This window comes from Camponotus floridanus, unplaced genomic scaffold, assembly GCF_003227725.1.
Source record: "Camponotus floridanus strain SB8 unplaced genomic scaffold, Cflo_v7.5 scaffold46, whole genome shotgun sequence".
Taxonomy (NCBI): domain Eukaryota; kingdom Metazoa; phylum Arthropoda; class Insecta; order Hymenoptera; family Formicidae; genus Camponotus; species Camponotus floridanus.
Window position 1 is genome coordinate 532843 of NW_020229614.1, and position 23272 is coordinate 556114.

The 23272-nt window shown below is 32.4% G+C and overlaps 2 protein-coding genes across 3 annotated transcripts in view; one reads left to right on the forward strand and one right to left on the reverse strand.

The window, feature by feature from the left end:
- Positions 1-9875, reverse strand: part of LOC105257815 (zwei Ig domain protein zig-8) — a 142541-nt gene extending 132666 nt beyond the window's left edge. For both annotated transcript variants that reach the window (XM_025411973.1, XM_011268722.3), the window contains exon 1: positions 9230-9875. The gene's annotated coding sequence lies outside the window, so the exon portion shown is untranslated. The remainder of the gene's footprint in view (positions 1-9229) is intronic.
- Positions 9876-9926: 51 nt separating this feature from the next.
- Positions 9927-23272, forward strand: part of LOC105257842 (zwei Ig domain protein zig-8) — a 61462-nt gene continuing 48116 nt past the window's right edge. The window contains exons 1-2 of the mRNA XM_011268744.3: positions 9927-10007; positions 11660-11734. The gene's annotated coding sequence lies outside the window, so the exon portion shown is untranslated. The remainder of the gene's footprint in view (positions 10008-11659; positions 11735-23272) is intronic.

Below are 23272 nucleotides of genomic sequence, written 5' to 3' on the forward strand. Positions count from 1 at the left end.
ACTGAAATACAAAAATAAAGATGGTTGTTATGTACATATTTTCAATGTAAATATCAATAAAAAAAATTTGTTAATAGGATTTTTTTACAGTTGGATTATTTATGCCCATAATATTACTCACGCGCGTTAATTCATGAAAAATTCGTGATAAAAAAAAATTTTGCGATACGAAGGAAATAATCTGATTCAGATATCGAAAAATTTTTTCATTTTTTAGATATTGATTACGAAAAGTTGATTAATATTGCAAATATGCAAAGAATTTATTTTTTTTTATCGAAAACTCTCTTTAACTAATCATCACTTAATGGCTACTACTATATTGATTAGCATTACTGAAATTTACGCATTAGAGTCGATCACTCGCGCGTGCCACAAATTTCACCGACATCCTATTTCCGGCACGCGCCTACCAACTTAATTACTATTATCGTCCACGAGCTGATTCGATAGAAACAATTTTGATAATGGCAGTTCGTTACCGGATGCTCTGAAATTTCGCGTTGCAAGAAATTCCATAGCTCCGAGCGACTGTCGCGCTCGTCAACCCGATCACGTGCCGTTCCACGAGACGGCTGCTTTGTTGTCTGAAAATCCGACTAATGAAGACTCGTTAAATCGACAGGATCGATATCATGGTTCGCGCGAACACCGATGTGAACTCCCGAATACGACGCGCGTTTCGAACGGTAATATTAATAATAGTTATGATAGCGAAATATCAGAGCGTGCAACAACCGTGTCCCCATTAACAATATTGTTAACGAAATTCACTGCAATTCCTCGTGCAAGTGCAATAATTAATGACATTTGCATGACCGCGCAGTAGACCTCATCGCTATCAGCTCGCGATCGTTAAACCAATTATGAGGATATAATAATTAGATTATTCGTACAGAACAATGGAAAAATAAGGCCAAAAAATAGTTTGCGCACCAAATATATTGAGCATCGCACGTGGCTATTTTCGGAGTAATTGTAACGACATAATACGACAAATTTTTTAATAAAATTATAATAATTTAATAAGATTTAATAATATTATAATATTGCAAATTATTAATGTCTCGATAAATATCCGTGTACTCTTAGTCACTAAAATATCTATAGTAAAATTTTATAGAGCGGTGCAGCGAAGAAATTATAAGATGGATTAGTATAATGCTGGGCAATAATATCGACAGGTCAATACATTATCAATCATGTAACAGTTCAAAGGAGAAATTTGAATAACACCCTTTGAATATTTCCGCAATGTAATGTCCAGGTTACTATGACAACATCTCTCTTGTTTTCCCTCTACCTCACACGTTTTCCTTCGAATGCAAATATCTTGCATAAAAAATATTAATTATCGTGTATTTAATTTTCTAATCGCACCCTGCTATCGGATATAGCAACGAATTTGGCATAACATCCTGAGCAGCTTGTTATTCTCGAAATAAAAAGTGCATACCTCGAAGCATACCAAATTAGTAGATATGGAATTACACCTCTCTACTATCAATTATGCCATATTCCCGCGTTCTACGCCCAGATTTAATCTGGGAACGTCAGCCAATGGGCATCGCCTACGTGACCGGGCAAAATTAGCCCGCGCGTTGGAAATTATAAATATCACGAAATGCTGCGGGATCCCCTGCGATTCCCCAATATCGCCGAAGGCAACGGTGGAGACGATGGGACGCAGATGTCGTTTGTGGCATCAGGTATACGGTTGTCTCCGACTGAGCACACTTTCATTTAACCATCGTTACGACGAGGAGGTAGCTAGCTAAGAAAAACCGTGCTTGGAAGTATAATTTAAGAGAGAAGAGTCGAAATTATCAGAATTTATTCGGAATATATGAGATCGTGATTTAGAAAAATAACTTCTTTCTCACATGATTGTATGTATGTGTGTGAGTATATGTATCGATATATATATATATATATATATATATATATATATATATACATACCTGTATTATATATGTAATTATTGAATCGACAATGCAAATATCTATGTCGCATCTTAAGAAAATGAACACGTCAGCGGTTAATTTTGTCTTCATTCAAAAACGATGAACTCGTGACATTCTTTCAGATACGGTTTTTTTTAGTTATTCCTATAATAGTCATTGCTGAAAGAAGATACGACGGTTAGAGATAATCTATGCGAGAGAAGCTCAGATTGAAATCAGAGATATAAAATCAGCGATAGCCAATGTTGGATCAAATTAAATATGCTGCAGTGCACTTTAAATCTGTTAATTCTTAACAATATATCGTACCTTCATCAGAAATAACCAGCGTTACATTATCTCTCTAAATTTATCGATGGCTACGTACATATGTATGAAATGTGAATTGTTTCAACAATCAAATACACTGATTTCGATTACTGTAATTCTTTTCATTCTAGATTTTTTATCAAGTTATATCATTCAATGATATTATTAACGACGATACAGACATATCATTTGTCATGTACATATGTAATAAACATATTATGATATTTATAAGATCAATAGTTGAATAGTTTTATCGAAGCGTTTTCTCGAAATGCATTCCATATATAAAGTACATATATATGTTTTTATTATTATGCAATTATTTTATTTCTATTTCTAGATTCATAATTGTTTTCTAGAAACAATTATGAATCTAAATATATGAAACTGATTCGAAGTCTACGGAGAATCATTTTTAAATATCCTTAAATATCTCATATTGAAATATTTCATTTTTTTGTTTTTAAATTTATGTAGTAGTTATTTTGTTTATGATTGCCTTTTAACGACCATCGTGTTCGATATTAATTTATCGCGAATTGCAAACTGCAATGAGAATTTAATTGCGCGATAACTGCAACTCTCTTTTGGACGAAACCTCGGTAACGATAGTTTATTCGTAGTGTGTTGTATTCTAAATTGCAGACAGCAGATTTACGAAGAAAAAGAGAATAAATAATCGTAATATAGCTTGTGCGCGCAATAACATTCGGTTAATTCGAGATGTTCGATAAAAATTAGATACGATCTCGCTAAAAAAAGCTCGAATTTTTTTCTCTCTCTCCTTTTATCTTCTCTATCTTTTTTTTTCTCTCTCTTTTATATATATTTTCGTCGCTGTTTTTCTTGTAGTAAAAATTGTGATTTATGAACCACGATTACGCCAATTAAATTCCTGAAAAATTACTGCGCTCGACGCGTACAGCTCAAAGCACTTTAGTAACGAGCAGCGGGTCATGTTGAGGGCAATTTTATGTTGAAATTTGTTCCCTTTACAGGTACAAAGTCTAACATATATGAGGATAGCTTGTGCTCAACGGTTCTTTCTCAAAGTGTCGCATAAACGCGAACGTTCCTTTAAATTGCACGTTTACACAAGAGAAAGATGGTACCAACGACGCAAAACCACATGACAGTTCGTGTGATTTCGTCCTTTGAAGCTGATCGCTGATCATGTCTAAAATGTGAAAATTGCTACGCATACTTTCTCTTTAAGCTCCAATCTGTACTTTTTTTTAAATTAACGCAATCAGCGTTACATTATCGATAAATCACGTTCAAACTTGCGTATTAGAATAAAATTATATATATTAGTATTTCTTTCTGTTTATATTATATATAATAATCTTGAAGCTTTCTCTCTCTCTCTCTCTCTCTCTCTCTCTCTCTCTCTCCTCTCTCTCCCTCCTCCTCCTTTTCTCTCGTGCTAATTCTTATAAAAAATATAAATTATTATATCTATAATATGCGATTACACTTAATAAATTAAATTATTATTAATTCATATACAAAAATTTATTATTGTCCTATAATTCCTAGGTCTCCAAATATTAATATACATAAGTATCGCAAAAAAATTAAAACAGGGGTACAAATGGGAAGATTACTCGCAGGAAGCAACGCAGCCGGTTAGAATGTTGCTCTTCAATTAAAGATAGCATCGAGCGTATGTCGCGCATTGGAATTGCCGGACCGGATTTACGCGGTTTTCAGGACATGGCTTGCACGTAGCACCCGAAAGATGCAATTATACGTGGATATCCGCCGGTGAAACTCCGCCGGGATGTGAGCAACTACTCTCCACACTACTCCGACAAACGTGTTCGCGTGTGCAAATAATGCGCACTCGCGTGAACGCTGCGCATGCCGACGCACGCCGATTGCATGTAAAGCCCGGAAACTACGTGCATGCACGCGAGAAATATATACAAATATATATGTATACTTTAGATACATAGCTAGCTTGTATGCGTATGTGTGTACGCGCACAGCGACGCATATACGTAGTATGCAATGTATGCACTAAGTGTACAATCTAAGTATACAACCGTTCGTGCAAATATATAGTATATATACATATAGCTATATGCATAAATATATATGCGATATCCTCGGGAGATATTGTCGTGCGTGTACATACGCTAACTGGATTTCGACGCGTATACGTGCGTTGACTGTCGCGTACGCATGTGCATTTGCGATTTGCTTTCCGGGATAGAGACTCTTCATCTCCAATTATGCGACCTCTCGAACCATTTTACGCATGACAGAACTGTTTTCTCAATCTACCGTTAGATATTCATCTCATAATTTCGATAATAGAGACACTATTAAATTAATCTTTAAGTATCTAGAAAGAGACTTTATTGTGTTACATTTTATCATATACAGGGTATCTTAAAAAGCTCCCACTAAGCAAATAGTGTTATTCCTGATTAAAAACCGAGTCGAAAAGTCCTGAACCATTTTTTTCCATAATGCTTAATAAAGCAGTAATTAATGAGTAAAGTCGCGCCAATAAAAAGACAAACTTCCTCGTTATCAACGTATGAAGATTTGGATAAGCAAAAAAATAAACTGTTTTGTGTTAATTTTTAAACAATTCATCTTTTCAGAAATCTTTTTAATACTTAAAAGATCTGATTAATTATTTAATGAGTCGTGGAAAAAAAATGGTTCAGGACTTTTCGACTCGGTTTTTAATCAGGAATAACGCTATTTGCTTAGTGGGAGCTTTTTAAGATACCCTGTATATGATAAAATATAATGACACAATAAAGTATAATATAGAATATAGTATTATATTTTTTTACACAGTTGGGTGTTACTTGATAACACAGAAAGATAATTAAAGAAAAATGGAACGATGTATTTGAAATGCATGCGTCGCACTTATCGTTTAGCCAACAACGAATATAATTCAACGACAGTACATTTGGTTGAACTGTAAATAATCGTCGATGTCAAAACTCATCGCGATTTACGATCGGGTATATTTTTCTCACAGAGTATAAATATATTTGCGTCTGCGATAGCACCACGATGTATGATAAAGCGCGATTAAAAACTAATTTATAAACCGTCTTTCTAAATTTTATCATTATAAAGCAATATTATTTAGATGCCTATTAAATTATTTATATGATGCGAATTGCATATAAATCATCAATTATCACTAACAGAATGATAACTTACTCTTCGTCAAAATTTGATAGAGAATTATGTTACCCATTTATCCGACAATGCCAATTATTCCACTCGAATTCATATCAATCCGTCAGTTCATATTACTCGAAATTTCGAATTACATCAAACGGATTCCACAGCCAGACGAACCGGTGGATCAATTTATTCGCATGTCAAGAGTCTTCGCAGAGGCCGAAAACGCAGGCTGCAGATACGCGAAACTTTTACTCGCGCTGCGTTCGCAGCCCTTCGCGAATTAATCGAAAGCGCGACGTCATCCCTCCCGTCCAAAATGAAATTATCGATATTATGAGAGAAAGAGAGCGAGGAGCGCGTTGTCTCTCGCGAGGGCACGGAAGGACAAGCGTTTCATATTCATGGTAATTGCCGGGGCTGGATCGCGAGACGCGTCTCCGTCGTAGTTTATAATTAATTCATTGGATTAAATTTTACGCCGTGTACCTAGTATGCATTACCCACGTCCCCGTGCGGTTCCGAGTTGCAACGTCGGTGCAATGGTGCGCTTTCCCCTCGCGCGTGACCCCTCTATCACTTCGCTGAGCACCACACCCTTAAACCGCCACCGGCGATATTACCACCGCCGTATCTTCGGCATCACCTTTTTCTCCCACTGTACGTGTACTCGGTCCCTCCCTCACCTAACACGGAATTCTCTGCAGATTCACCTCGCTGTCTCTCTTTCTTCTTTTGTGGCTCGCGAAGGTAGAAATTTTATCTCTCGACGAAAACGCGACCAAAAAAAGCGAGAGCGGTATTGTAGACACGAAAAGGCGATGTGAAAAGATAAACTGGACTTTTACGGGCAAACATGGAAATGCTAGTCAGGCAGAAAGGAGAAAGATGCGACGCAAGAGAAAGAGAGAAACAGCAATAAATTTTATTAAAAGCATTATATATTTATATATATATGTATATATATAATGTGTATATATTAGAGGAAGAATAGGGTACAAAAAGAAAAGTTTGGTCCTTAATGCGCGTACATTTACGCGCATAATCGTATTTTCGTCTCAAGAGCGTCACAGACATCGGTATGCCTAAATTAAATCATGAATACCGACAGCATCGCACTCGTAACTTCTCTTCTCTTTCTGACAAGCGACCCCCTCCTTCTCGACACGATACGTTCCCAAGAGGAATACGGCAAGAGAGCGAATTACAGAAGTTCGTTGGGGAAGTTTCATTTTAGAATGACGGTCGCGTTCGTATGGAGAAACGTAGATAGAGAACGGCTTAAGCGAGAGAGCGGTACAAGAGCTTAGACGCGGCTGGTTCCGAGGACTGACACTCGCAGTAGAGCGAAGAGAGCAGTAGAATTGCGAGGGCGGGTGGATGGTTCGGTTTTCGATGTGCGTATAAAACGCTTCCACTGCTCCTGAAATCTCTATCCCTACAGAGCGCCAAACCTAAGAGAGCCAGCTCGATCGCGGAGCAAAACGACTCGAAAAGTGCGATGCAAATCGATCGATTGTCAGAGAGCTACGAATCTCGGCGACGGCTGCATCCATCGAAAGTCGAGCGCATTGAATCTCGGATCACCGTTTCGATGAATCGATATTGAACATCGGTTTCATTCTTGTTCAAATTGTAGAAGATTTTTCCCGCTCGTCTTATTTGAAAAAGAACGAAAGAAATGACGTTTTATTTGGACGCTCATAATAATTTATTTAGAAAAGTTAATCTTTATTATGTCAAAGTCTTTTATAATTTTGAAACTAGGTTTTTGTAATATCGTACGTAATTTTCCATCATAAAAAAATCACATCTCTTATAAATATTTAAGTATTTATGAGAGAAAATCTGCGAGATAATATATAAAAATAAAATTCACTATAAAGAGTCAAGGGATTTCCATGACAGCGACAAAAAACTAGAATAAACAATTAAAAAGTTGTATTCACGCGCGGTGCAAATTTGTTGCAACATTATTTTTTCTATTAACGTCGGAACCAGAAAATAATCTGACACAAGGATTGCGTTTTGAAATTTTCTACAGGTAAAGTGTCACTGACGTATTATTCGCCTTAATAAATTTGGAATGACTGCGAAAAAGATCGAAAATTTGAACGGCTCATAAACTTAGACGCTATAAAATTCAAATTGTCGAAAAAGATATAAAATCAGAGATATAAATCATATTCACGTAAATCAACTGAAACTGTTTGCGAATTCGCAAAGTTATATACATTTCTAAACTTTGAGATGTCAATTCATATGATCTTCTCTCATATCACTTATGCAGAAAATTTAATACTGCAAGAATAACCGAAAGACAAAAAATCTTCAGCAAAGAAAATAAAGATTATTTTAAATATGTATTTATGCAAATTTAAAGAAATAATGTTTAATAAAAACCATATTTCAAAGAACGTCTATAAGAATTAGTCTTCACTCAAGATAAAAATTCAATTTTTAAATGGCAATGATATGTGTGTGTGTGTGTATACACACACACACACACACACACACATCCACACACACACACACACATCCACACACACACACACATCCACACACACACACACACACACACACATTCTTCATTTTTAAAAGTAGAATTTTATGAAAATATAATACGAAAGATCGATTTCATCATTATTTTTATAAGATATATATAAAAGAAAACCTAGAAATTTATTTTGTTTAAAAAAAAATAGATATGCAAAAATATCATACATATGTGTGTTATATACATTTATTTGTATTGCAATATGTATAATATTACTAGGCAAAATTATTTTGCTCGTGTGAACAATTTATCATATGTAAAGGATGAAGAAAACAACGCGCGGCATGTGATATCGGATATAGAGTATCTGAAGCGTTCGTACTTTTTGTTACAAATACTATTTTGAAGAATGATTTATGTGACATTAAGGTACACATCACTGCGGAAATTGAGAACCCGAAAAACCATCCGCTGTTATCACACTGTAAACCGCGCGAAGCTGAAGATTACGCGGTTTCCTTATTCATCGTTTTCTTGCACGATGTCAACTAATATCGACGGATATAAAATCGATAAAAAAGATATAAAATAAACCGACGCGCAATACATTCTTAACAGAAAATATTTATTCAAAACGATTACATCTTCTCGTAATCACATTTTCAGAAATATGAAAAGATGAAACCATAATTTTCGGTTTAATACTGAAAATTATGTTTTTTCTTAAATAAATATCAATAGTCTAAAATATTTTATTATGCATGATTAACTAATCCTATATCAGCGAAATAATAGAAACGCCATCTCGAAATTTAGAGCGAAAGATCGATAACATCAGATCTTAATTTTTGGCAAAATATTTTTTTCTCTATCGTAGAGAATCTTAAGAAATATTATTTATAAAACTTACATTTTTATAAAATATAAAGACAACCATAAATTTTATAAAAATATTATTTTTAATAAAATAAAATAATATATAATAAAATATAATAATTATATAATAAAATATAATAATTATTTTTAATAAAATATTTACAATATTTTATTAACATATTTACAATATTTACGTAAATATTTACAATATTATATTTTATTAAAATATTTACAATATATTATTAAATATTTTAAATATTTTATTTAAGTATTTAATTTAAGTTATTTTAAAATAAAATCTTAAATTTTTCATAAGCATTACATAATAATGTAAAACAGAAAAATCACGCTATGGAAATAAATAAATATATGACCGATCGAATAACAAATATATAATAAATTAAATAAGTTATAAATTACTCACATTGCAATTGCTTCTCGCCGTTGCTATCTCCCCGGATCCTTAACCTCTCATGTTACTTCGTCGTGGCATTCACTCACAAAAATACGTCTCATTAATTCGCGCGAAACTTGCACGGCACTCCCGACGTTAATCGCATACACACGTTCTTATTATACAACAATCCACTTGACATTTTAACACTCATCATCATGCGATTCTACATAAATAAAGTTAAGATACGATGGATCGTAAAATTGAGTCTCAATATCGCGCACCCGACACACTTCGAATAAATCCCGAGGAATCAATGTATTATGTTTATTTCTGACACAAAAATCGTACGAAATATGTATATGTTTCGAAATAGCCATCATGCTTATGATTCACCAATTATAGTAATCGTAATAATCACGTTTATAAAGACTTAATCCAACAATATACGAAGCGGCTACTTGCTCGACCTGCTCGTTCGAGATTAGACGCACGAATGACAATGAAGCTAGGCTTAAAGGTTAGACTCTTGTGACGTAACGACGCGCAGTTTACTGTGACGTACGTCACCTTGTTGACATTCGCACGTCTAGGCTCGAACCAAAAGGTAGTCGTTATATTGTTGAATTAAGTAAAAGTTGGATAAAGTAAGTTTTAAAATGTCAAGTGGATTGTTGTATAATAAGAACGTATGTATGTAATTAACGTCGGGAGTGCCGTGCAAAGTTTCGCGCGAATTAATTAGTTGTATTTTTGTGAGTGAATGCCATGAGGAAGCAACATGAGAGGTTAAGGATCCGCGAACGATGTGAGTAATTTATAGCTTGTTTAATTTATTATATATTTGTTATTCGGTTGGTCATATGTTTGTTTAGATCGTAATATTATGTGTTTATACTTTTATACATGCGATTGTTTGTGGTTACTATCATTGTTTATGATTACTATAAATAATTACCCAGCGTGACGGCTAAATTTAACGATTTATAACGCGTTATCTTATATATGCGTCGCTTTATCACATCTCGCGTATCATTACATTATTTTTTTTTGAAAGCAGTTTCGATAAATACTAATTTTCAAATTATTGAGAGCTATTTAATTTTCTTATATTTTTGACAATTATTATAATTATTATAATCATCTTTATTATAATTGTTTCTATAATTACTACAATTAGTGTTATTAACGTATCAAAGTGCTTTTATCAAAGCAGATACTTTCACGCATGTGATTCAATTATTTAAAATAGAAGTCGAAACGATAGAAAATTGTACCATAAATTTTAATTCTCATATTTAGAATTATAATTATTTTTTTAATGTTAGGATGCAAATGTATTTCATATTTCATTTTGAATTTTTTTTCGCTGATTTAAATATAAATTGCTATTTTTGAAATTAAAAATACACTAACACACGAAATATAAAATTGAATGATTAAAGTAATGATAAATTGTGTATATTAATTATTTACTAATGATTCATTCGAATTTCAAAAGACAGAATATTCTGTATAAAATATAGTGCTTAAATGTTTCATTATAGCAGCAATTAATCGATATTAGCCTTTGATTTTCGTAGCATATACCTAAACAAAAAAATAATCATTTTCATTTCTACGCGTTGATCCTGTTTTTCCTTTGTCGATACTTTTTGTTGTAGTAAGGCATTCCCCACTATGTCGCACTGATATTTCATCAAAAGACGAGTCGTTGTTCTTACATACACATCATACGTGACCTTGTCATTCATGTCGTGAAACTCGAGCGAGTAGGCAATGGCTACGGTATATTATTTCTAAATACGATCATTTCTACAATAATTATTACAATAGACGATTGAAACATGTTATAGCGATGATCATTTAATTAAAAAATATAAGCAAATTATATCTAAATCGGCAAAAATTTCAAAACTCGATATAAATCCGAATCTTAAGAAATAATTACCGGGGAGATAATAAATTGGAATAAAACAATAATTTTTATAATTACAAATTTCTATCGCTCTGATTCATTTTAAATGATTAAACTGTGCTTTGATATGTTTCAACAGAAAGCGTTAAGCATTAGTAATTATAAAAAATAATTATTGTAATAATTATATTATATTATTATAATAATTCTCGAAAATAATTATAAAAAATTAAATCTTTCGTAGTATTTGTCACAATCACGATTGCGATATACGAAATGATAAATCGATTTCATATACAAATAGTACGTCATAAAATTCGGCGCTCGAGTTTCGTGTGAATATCAACATAGTGTGCTATTGATACGCAGTCCTTATATTGTCATTCACGCGTCGAGAGTCAAACGAGACAGACAGTTGCTCGGTATCGTCGCATTACTTATTCTAATCGATTATCGGAAGTGTCGTGCAAAATTTCGCGCAATCGTCGTATTTTGCTAATTAGTGCTCAATTGTAATATTTTATTTCGTTATATTTTTATAGTGAATGTGAGTCTCATGAAGAAGCAGGATGGAACATAAGAAAGATTTGGAAAAGCGACAGCGGAGCAATCGTGAGGTGAGTAAATTATAACTTATTTAATTTATTATTTCAAAGAATTTTCATCGCTAACGATAAATAACCTTTGCAATGATCTATTCCGTTTAAAATAATTTTGATACAGCTGGCCTTGAGAGAGTAAAAATATATTTATATATTTTATTAATTAATCATAATAAAAAGTATTCAAAATTCTGGCTCGTGAATGCGTGTGAACTATTTAAAAATTTTTAGCAGTTGTCTCTGTGCGTTTTCTAGCAAAAATGCTATATGATATTCTGTAAAAGTTTTTATGGTAGACGAAAAGAAATTGATCAAAAATCAAGATCTATAAAAGAGTTCTGTTTATAATTTAAAATATTCGCACACTCTTAAATACATTCTTCAAAATTTGAGACTGTTTCTTGTTGTTTCATATAAAATTTTATTTCATACAATTATTTATTGAAAAGAAGATTTGCAAAAGATTTTGATGTTCTGTCAAAAAAAAAGAAGAATTTACTTAATTATAACAAATTATATAATCGTTTCTAAAGATTTATTGTTAATAGCAAATTTTAAATTTTCGCTTCAAGAACAAATTTCAAGATGTCAAATCTTTATTATCGCGATTAAAAAATAAATGATAATAAATGTCACTTTTATTAAAAATATTGTTGAAACGAGCCTTAAAAACAAAAAAAAACTAGAAACCTCGTTGACAAAGCATCGCTAACTCGGAGAACGTTATAAAGTTACTTGGCAAGCTGGTTTCGCGACATTCCTTTCCTACTATATTCGGTCTTTTCAAGAGCATTTTTCTCTGAAGATCCTCTAAGTTTATAATGCAAATAGATTTTTAGCAATCCGATTCATCCTGCTTGCTTATCTAAAAATGTATTATTTCTTTATTATTAAATTGCGTGTTTATCTGAATTTATGCTTTATGTATTCAATAATATAAATCAATCACAAGTCACGTAAAATCAAAGAAGAAAATTAAACATTATTTTTTAATTGTAAAAATATATTTTTGACATCTCTTTAGTACAGTTTCTAGTATTCGAAAACAATAATTAAAAATTTGATCATTCCAGGATACTATGTATCGATAACATCAGAGATCTTAATTTTTGACAAAATATTTTTTTCTCTATCGTAGATGATCTTAAGGAATATTATTTATAAAACTTACATTTTTATGAAATATAAAGACAACCATAAATTTTATAAAAATATTAATTCTATTTAATAAAATATTGTAAATATCTTATTAAATATTTTAAATATTTATATATTTTAATTTTTATTCGTGATATATAAATATATGTATAGTAACTTTTTAAATTTTTATTGAGTTTGGCATATGAAGAGTAAGTCTTCTCGAAATAAAAAAATAATCTTTAGTTAGAAAATTGTTTTTCCAACTCCCATAAAAGTTTATTATTGAAACCTGGTAGAAAGCAAGATTAGCATGCTAACTTTCCTGTCGTCTTTTCCAAATTTTAGTACGATGTTCAACGGAGCATAGAAAAATTTTCGAAGATATTGCTTGAAATTATCTATCTCATATACACAATTATCATATATTTGTATCTTGTACGATAAAAATATATCATATCCTACATCGCATATTCCTATCTATTTGCATTACTTAAATATACAAGGAGAAATTTACTCCTATAACAATGTTATTTTGCTTCCGCGTAAAAGAAAACATGCCACATTATGAGAACCGCGTAAAAACATGTATATTTTTGTGCATAATTTTTTTAGTAAAGAAACGAAATAAAACTGACAGAAAAATATTTCTTCGTTATATGAGTGAGTTAATTTTATTGAATACTGAAAATTAGTTTCAAAATATTATCTTCAATCAACTAGATACTCGAAAATTAAAAGTTTAGTATATATTTATGTAGTTACTTATCTTCCACATTTTTCCTCTTAGAGTTAAGCAGTTTCGCTTGCTTTACTTTACTCTCCTCACCTTTTTTCGCAAACGCGATAAAAATGAAATAATATTACCACGAGCAAGAGTAATATCAACTTTCGAAAACGTTCTCGACAACCGCTTCGGTTGTTGGTATCATCCACCTCAACTTGAAGTTCTTCAAGTTGTAGAAACTTGTATACGCTTGTACGATTTTGCTATAAGAATGTATGTAAATGTTGGGATGGAAGAGGAATACGAAGCGAACGCGTTTAACCACAAAAGCGAACACTGAGATTCAATATCGCGGAGATCGCGGATTTATCGGACGCAAAGTTGTGTGGAAAAATCGAATCCCCGTAAATCGAACGCATCTGCATCCTAAGTAGCGTGGCGGTCGCGGTTGAAACGCATAAAACGTAGTCCTCTTCCGACGACCGGAAACGAGACCGATAGGTAAGAGATCCGCTGACAGAGACGCTGGCTACGTGCTCATCTCGTTTCCTTATGGAAGGCGAAGTGACTTGTCGAGCCAGTTTGATGCTTCCGAACTTATTTCGAACCACCTGGGAAAGAAAAGTACATTGCTTCACTATGCGTATTCAGTCTGAGGAACCAAGGGAAAAATACAGACAGTTTTATAGAGCATATCAAACTTCTATATATAAAACTTTAACGGGCAAAACGGTTTCTATACTCGCCAAAAGAGATTCGATCTATGTTTTTATAGAGACAAAGAAAAGAAAAAAACAGAGAGGAAAAATAATTGAATGAAATAATATTCATTTTTTATGACTATTTAATAATATTTTATGTAATAAATTTATTATATGTTTATTACGATATAAATTATATATAGCTTCTGTAATGGTGATTAATATAAATTGACCATCAATATATATTTTAAATGAGGAATTATAGATAATAAGAAATCATTACATATATATATATATATATATATATATATATATATATATATATAATTCTTTATCTTATGATTATCGTGATACACATATGATTATCATGGGAATTATAATGCAAATTAATTCATATGGTCATGTGATTATTGTATATAAATTAATGAATTTAAATATCGAACATAGAGTTATATCCTATTAATATTATATCAAAATTAGAATGCTTGATAATTAATTCGATAATAATACATCAATCAAAATCGCGATAAATCGATGATGTGACGATCGATGATATTATGATATGAATTTATTTTATTGCTCCCATGAGAAATAGCTATAAGCCGACATTTATGCAAATAACATCCGAAATGGAAGTTGAATTAATGCAATCGAATCGATCGTTAATCACAGCCACGCTCAATGTTATCATTTTTTGCCAAAATGAGCTAATTAAGTTCAATCGTTGAGTTGATTAAAGTTTTCGCGATGATTATAGTGTAATGTAGATCAATGCGATTCGAACGGACGCATTAAGCAGATCGAACAAGGGACGGAAATGGCGAATTGTCGAATGGATGGCAGTCATTTATGTTCATCGAACGATAATGGAATATAATCAGATGTGGCGCCCGTATCAATGGGAAGTGGATGACGATCATTCCTCTAAAAAATGGCAATCGCGTCATTTCTTGAGACACAATCAGATTATATTCATAATCACGATACAATAATAATCCTTCTCCTTTCACAAAGTACACTAATATACTTGTGACAGTGATTTCGATCACTTTGCAATTTCCTTTATTTTTCTTCCCAATATTTTTTTAGCTGCAATATACTTATAAAATATTAGCATACATAATATTAGTATATAGCACAAATATAAAAATACAGATATATAAATATGATATAGATTTTTACGTATAATTTGAAGCAAATTGTGCAATTCTATATCTGCTAAACGTATCGTATTTACTCGCCACTTTTTTATGAGCATTTTTGATCGAAACTGAATGATGAAACCAACGATTACCGTGATGCAGAGCGTAATAAAGAGTGTCCGTTTTGAGCGAAAAAGAGGACAGACGATTGCATCGCTAAAAAGTGATGGTACAGACAACAACGATTGTCGCCCATCAAGCGCGACTGGATTGTCCGTTTGTTTCCCGATCGGCCAATTCGACATCACTTTTTTCTCTTGAAAGACTCTTCACACAGGCAAAAGTGGAATTTACTGCAGTTTATTCTACAATCATTTTCTCGGTGCGATCGTGAAATCGAGAATAAATCGATTTTAGCCACATAGAAACACTATATCTCGTAATAACATTAACTCAGATATGAGAACATGTGGGAGTAATGTGAATTCTATACCGACGTTTAAAATTTAATAGTGAAAATTATTCTTTTCCATATTTAGCTCTTCGTTATTTCGTATTATACGTATTATGATATCGATACTCTTTAAAGTATTACTGCGAAAATCGTACTTTGATTGCAACGATTTTATAAAATAACGATACAGAAAGAGATACTGATGAGAATTCTCTCAGTAAAGGTTACAATATTTAAAAACTCAATTATGTTATATCGATTTATTATAAAAATATGCGAACAAAGTGCAGAATATTATGTATATAACGTGTATTAATCTTTTCTGTCAGTTTCTCGATTCTTGAATTTTGAAAAACTAACTATCTGCAAACGATGCAGAAACGGCAATCGCAAAACAGTTATTTTACTTTCATTAAATTTTAGATGTAGCGAAAAAGGAATTTATTGGAGATTGGTAATAGCGAACTACTTTATTACACGACACAAGAATTTATACACAACATATGAATGTTGAATCGTGCCGTGTACATAGATCTTGCATAATAGTTCTACAAGCGCATTGAGAGAATTTATTTGATATCATTCTCGCGTTTCCAGCTGCACTCGCAGCGTAATTCTCTCTCTGCTACAAAGTGCAGAGTAGCAGTTACATAGCTCGAGCACTTTCGCACCGGTACATCGCGTCGTCGCTTTCCTTCCTTTCCTAAGGGAATCTCCCACTAGGAGAATCAAATCACTTTTATATCGTCATGAATTCTAAAGCAAATAAAACTTTTACTGTCGGAGTAAACTGTTTCTTGTTGTGCGACAATTGCTGTATCAAGTTAACGTTTAGATATTAGTTCTCCATTATATCAAACACACGAGCAAGTTCAATGCGCGACAATAAAAGGTGCCGAGCATATTCGACTTTATAGAGATTCTACACGCAATTCTTCAAGATGCTGCTTTATATGCGGAGAAATAAATAAGGTATTCGATATAATCAGAATGCTTCACAATGCTTCACGCGCGAGTGCATATCGAATAAAAGCTTTATTCTTCGTGTTGCGATCCAATCAAGGAACATTATTTTCAGATTAACTTATATATATTATTCATGCAGAGCACAAAATAATTTTATTATATTCATTATTGTTATGCACATGCAAATTTTTTTTTACTACGTTTATTATAATGAAGCTTTCTTAAGCTTAAAGTATTTTGTGTATACTTTAAATTGTTAGAAGCAATAGAAACGATCAAGTTAGCAAGAATATCTTATTCACCGAATCTTAAGATTTCGGCCGTGTATCTTAACTCAATTTCTCCAAACTTATTCTTAAGCCCTTGGAATTTGTGGAAATAGATTGGAAATTACAACAAATAGATTGATAAATCTTGAAATAAAACTCGCGTTATTATTCTCGGAATTATATCGGTGCATTACATTGAATGTCCAGCACAAATAATCATTAGACAATGGAATTCAATAATTAATTTGACAAATTAATGAGCAATGATGAACGGTAATTAGAACAAAGTCCTTGCAACGCACATTATGGAGTAATATACATTGATAGATTTCGATATTCTATTGATTATTCATCGGTTAATATACGCCTTACAATAACACAGGGCGTGTTATATTTCATCGTACGCAATACAATCGGTAATATTCATTATTATTTAGCTATCGATATCGAGCGATTCTTCGGTATCTATTATATTGGTTTCCAACGAATGATATCGGTCTTTATTTGCAATTTGATAATGTACGAGAATTCCTATTAATTAAACATCATTATTAGAATAAACTATTTATTATTTGAAAGATATATACATTATATTAGAAAAACTGATCTTTCTCTATTCTATTTGATTATTATGATAATATATGCATCTTTATCTTTGTAAATAATTTATAATAATATAAGTATAAATATACAAATAAATAAATATATATTAACTATATGTTCAATGTCTACGCAGAAAAGATAATTCATTTTTAAAATATTCATTTTTACTAGATGTTTTATATTTTAATGAAAATTGAAATAAAAAGAAAAACGTAATAAAAATGCAATTTAATTTTAACTTATATACTTTTCATTATAATCGAAAATTGACGCAAAAGTAAATGAACCATTACGCTGAGAAATAATCTTCGTTTGCATAATCGAAGTTTTGCTATATTTAATCGTTTACGCATTTTTAATCGATCAAAGAGAGAAAAAAACGAGGATTAAATCCATCGTGATTCGAAGACTCATAATCTGATTTGAACACAAATGCAATAAAATCTACCTCATTGGTTGAAACTCAAGTGCTGCGGATTCTCTACGTTCCCTGGGAACTGGGTTAGGCTAGGTTCAGTCCGGGGGTTACGCCGACTCCCAGGGGGAGCTGGAAGATTCGGAGAGTCAGCTAGCAGTGGGCAAAGATGGATTTTCCTGGGGTTGTGCAAAGAGTTTTTTAACCCGTTCTCTTAAGTTTCGACGAACTTGATTCCTCTCTGTCTTTCAGCTTCGGCAACGATAAATTTTTGTTCTTAATGCTGCATAATCGTCCAATGAGATTACGGAAAGCGGTAACGGCAAATTGGTGGAATGTACGAGGACGGGCTAATGAATGTAACGTATACCTCGTTACAACCAAGATGGCTCATATAGCGCGCTTCTGGAGAAACGATCAATAATTGATCTACTCAAGAAGTGCTCTTCGTAATTCCACTTGCCGATGAAGCCTATCCTTGGCGTATTCTCGCCAAAGCTCGAGATTGATCGAAGGAATGCCAGAAATAGCAAATCATATCTTCTCTAGAAATTATCACATTACCTTCTTTCGTGATTATCGAGAAACTTGCAATGATTGCAAATTTATTACTATAATAATTAATTTTTATAATTATTATAATAATAATGTATATGCAAATATTACTTCTGCAAATTCAGAAAATACGCATTTATTATGCATTCGTTTTTAATTATGCTGATTTATTATTCTTTTTTCAAAATAAAATCGCGTTTTATATTTCTAAAATTATTCAATATTATTACGATCTCGTTTTATGATAATTAATAGGATGTATTAATTAATAGGATAATCTAAATTTAATTACGATTAATGATCTCTTCTTTGTTGAGAAAGAATATGAATATATTATATAATATATTGTCATTATCATATATATTTCTATTTTATATTATTAAAGAGCCGTCCTTTTAATTTAAATACGCATAGAAAAGTAAAAATTTGCTTGTTTAAGAAATATTCTGCGAAAATAATAAGCCAATAAACTTTTCTTTAATAAAAACATCTATAATAACTCGAGTTGTAAATCGTTTTGTCTTCAGGAAAAAAATCAATATTGAGATCGAGCAAGCAGATCGAGTCGCGTTTAGTCAGGCAAAAAGAATGCTCCATCGTAAAATCGCATTACACGCAATATCGGATCGTCTTGGAATGATCGTGACATTTGCATGAGAGCCGTATATATTGGACAACAACAATTTTATGGCGGCAATCGTAGTCGAGCGGCTAACGACGACGCTCGTTTCCGAACGCGATTAATTCGGATTGAAGCCTTAATCGGTTCTGCGAATTATATGCCATAAAACATTAGCGATAGATCACGATAAATTTAATGACAATTAATGGCAATTTGTCGGACAATAATGTCGGATTCTATACAATTACTAACTGTCGGAGTATAATTTTATAATGCATAATATTCACCTAAAATATACATCTGATATATATCTTTAAAATAAATTCACATACCGCATACAAAAGATCAGATTATCAATTAAAAATATACATTTTCTTTAAAATTATCAATTGAAAATATACATTTTCTTTACGCAAAAAACGTGGTAAATATTTTATCGTGTTTTCACAAATAAATTATTTTATACAAATTACAATGGGTACACCGAAAATATACTTGATATGTGCAATTTCTTTTAATAATTTTGTTAATAATTTTACATCAATTTTCACACGGACAAACATTTGTCAATTAAATATCGTTGAACAAATTATTGATTCAATCATGTTCATCAATTATTCTATTCCACGACGCAATATTAATTTTATTTTTGCGAGCGTATAGTCAACTCATTTATCAAGGAAGTCTTGTATTCAATATATGTGTGATGAAAAACACCCAAACGGATCATCGGCGATCCGTATATGGCCCGCATGCGTACTTTGCGGATCCCATATTTCGGTAGCATAATAATGGAACCGCATAATCGCATGTTTAGCGTCTCTCGTCATGAGGCCAGGTCCCATAGGAACGGCGCGACTGCGGCACTGCACCGCATCACGACCCACTATTTCAGAATGATAAATTGACAGCGGACGCGTATACGCATCAATGGGAGCGATCACGCGCGTAAAATGAAATGCCTCCCGGCTCGCATCCAAGCAAAATATGTGATATCTCGTTGCTGGCCGGACGTTAAAAAAAAAAAGAAAAACTGACGCATTAATGTCACGATTTTGATCCAAGAATGAAGAATTTCAAATCAATTGTGCGTGTTGATCACAAATGTAGAGGAAGAGATCAGTTACCGTGAATGTCTTTCTATGGATTTGGATAATTGTATAAATACTTATAAATGTAGGTTTATTAGAGATAATCAAGAAAGTAAGATAAAATAAAATTAAGGATTTTCTCATGAATTAGAGAAGAATTAATGATTAATATTTACATCAACTTGCAGCATGATCATTTTCATTTTGATATATTGTAGAAGATATATTTCTAAGTAATGCATATTTTGAATTTTGTGACGTTCTTTTTTGGCTTCTGAAACATGCGATTTTAAAATATCATAATTTTTATATTTACTTATATTATCTCTTTATATCCTATTTATGTTTATCTGTTAACACTTTCTCGTTATTGTAAACATGTTTTGAATCATTGTTTAATTTTAAGAATTTGGAAATAAATGTAATAACACAGTTTTACGAATTTCTATATAACCATTATTACGGATAAAAATACACTTGATTGATTATTTACTTCAACATATGTTATACGTGATGAAATCAAGTGCTTTAAATATTTTATTAAGTATTTATTATTAAAAATGAAAAATAAATATTTAAATAAACGTATAGAGACGAGATTGAGACTCCGCTCCTCCTTCACACCTTTACTTTATAATAAAGTAAAATTACGACATAGTTCAGAACTTTCCGCACAAAAGAAAGTTTGAAATAAATGAATTCGATATACTTCCATATTTCAATCTCTAAGTGAATATTTAATTATGAATAATGAATGCTCTTAATAATAATGAAAACTTTTTGAAAGTTACTGAGAATTATGATTTTAAAAATATATATCAAGGTTAAGGTCATTGGGACTAAATTTTTTTTTTAAATATTTTAACAATATTTCAAAACCGCATGATATCTCGGGAACCAAAAGAGAGCGCCACCAAATTCTAAGCGTGTATTATTTAAGCATGTATGTTTTGCAATATATAATATTCAAAATGAAAATGATCCGTGCCGTGTAAGCTAATGTAAACATTTACTGAATTAATTTTGCATGGGAAACACAATTCTTGACATATTTAAATTGTTGCGTTTTTAGCTGCGATATGCAAAACCGGATCGATGAGGGTAACGTGCTTCAGTTTTGTTCACGTTCGTCAGTGTTCGTCAATGTAAATATACGAATATTCCGCGCGCGTTTGCAGGACGCGATAAATTCGTGAGCAAGCGAGCGGGCGTAACGAAAAAGTTGAGCAATACGACAAATTAGTTCAATAGACAAAAGCGCGGATCTCGCGCTAGAATCATTTGGTTGCGTATGAACAACGCGTATAGCGTTTTCCTCTCGTTCGTGCACGCTCGTATACGCGCGATGCGTGCTAGTTCATTCTCTCCGGTACGCATGCACACGCACGTGCAATTTTGCAGACGTGTATTTGTCTTTGACAAACGCGTGGTGATGGAAAACGGTGACGCGTGACGAGGTCAAGTACATGGGAGCGGGCCAAAGAGAGAGTAACATCGATGCGTTGCAGTTTAGACCGCGCCATTGTGTTGTAAATTGCACGCGCGATGCACGCACGACAACGCAACGGCTGCTAGTTGCATTGCCATCCTCCGGACCGATTTGTTTATGAATGCTCTCCTTGATCGCGTTCATACATATTTATCTTGCGGTATTATCGGCGCGTCCGTCCGCCTGTAACTAATTTGATAAATCGGCGATATTGCACCGCGGCAGCACATTTTAATACGAAGTGACACGACGAGAAATTAACAGCTTTTCGGTGCGAAAATGCGTCCCTGTCGCGCGCGAAAGGATCGATCGATCGACTGGCCTTTTTTGTAAAAAATTGATGAAGTAGCGAGCTATTCGGAGCGATTAACTCCGTCGAGGCTTGATTGCCATCGCTCTTCGATCGCACGTATACCGCACGACTGAGTATACACTGTATGCTCAGCAGGACTCGGTTAGTTCATTAACATCTTCAGTGTACAAAAATCCGTTATGATTGATTTCGTGGTAATATTTGAGACTTTTAATCATAATCAAAATGCGTTGATTATACAGTTCGTTAAAAATTTATCAAAGATTATATTTTGTTACGGTCGTATTTTATTGATAATAAACAACTAATTATAAAATCTCCAAATTTATTTTAATAAATTTTATACATACAGTTTACGCGTAAAAAATAAATAAATAAATATTTCAATCAGCATTTTATATTAAAGTATTTCGAACAATAAGATTCAATTATTGAAAAATAATTGAAAAATTAGGATTATATTATAACTTTTAATCTGAGAAAATTTGTATTTAAAAAATTTATATATTTTTATATAATAAAGTTATATATATTTATATAATAAATTTATTATTATATATATATATATATATATATATATATATTTATATAATAAAGTTGCTCAAGATTAACGTTTATCAAAGTTTATCGGGATTTATTTAAACAAAAAGTATAAAAATTAATTATTGTATATTATTTTAATTTCATTATAGTATATGGTAATCAGTAACTTTCTGCATATTCAAATGGCAGTTGCCTTCGCAGCACCGTTCTACTAGAAATTAGCCTTGATGTTATATACCTTATCGCAGAAACTGCCGCGATTATGCGAGGATATCTACGCCGTTAATACAGACAAGTGCTGGCTGGCGTAACAATCACGTCTCCCCTTTGAGAACTCCTTGATCTTCGATGTGGTCAAGTCGACTAAGTTTCAGACGCATCCTCATTTAAATATCTACTATGCGAGCGCAAACTGTCCGCAATCTCTCGGCATAGGATTTCACGACCGAATAATCAGAGTCGCGAAACTTCGGTGTGAGAACCGCGACCGCTATAGAATTCGCGTGCGATCAAATTCGTGTACATG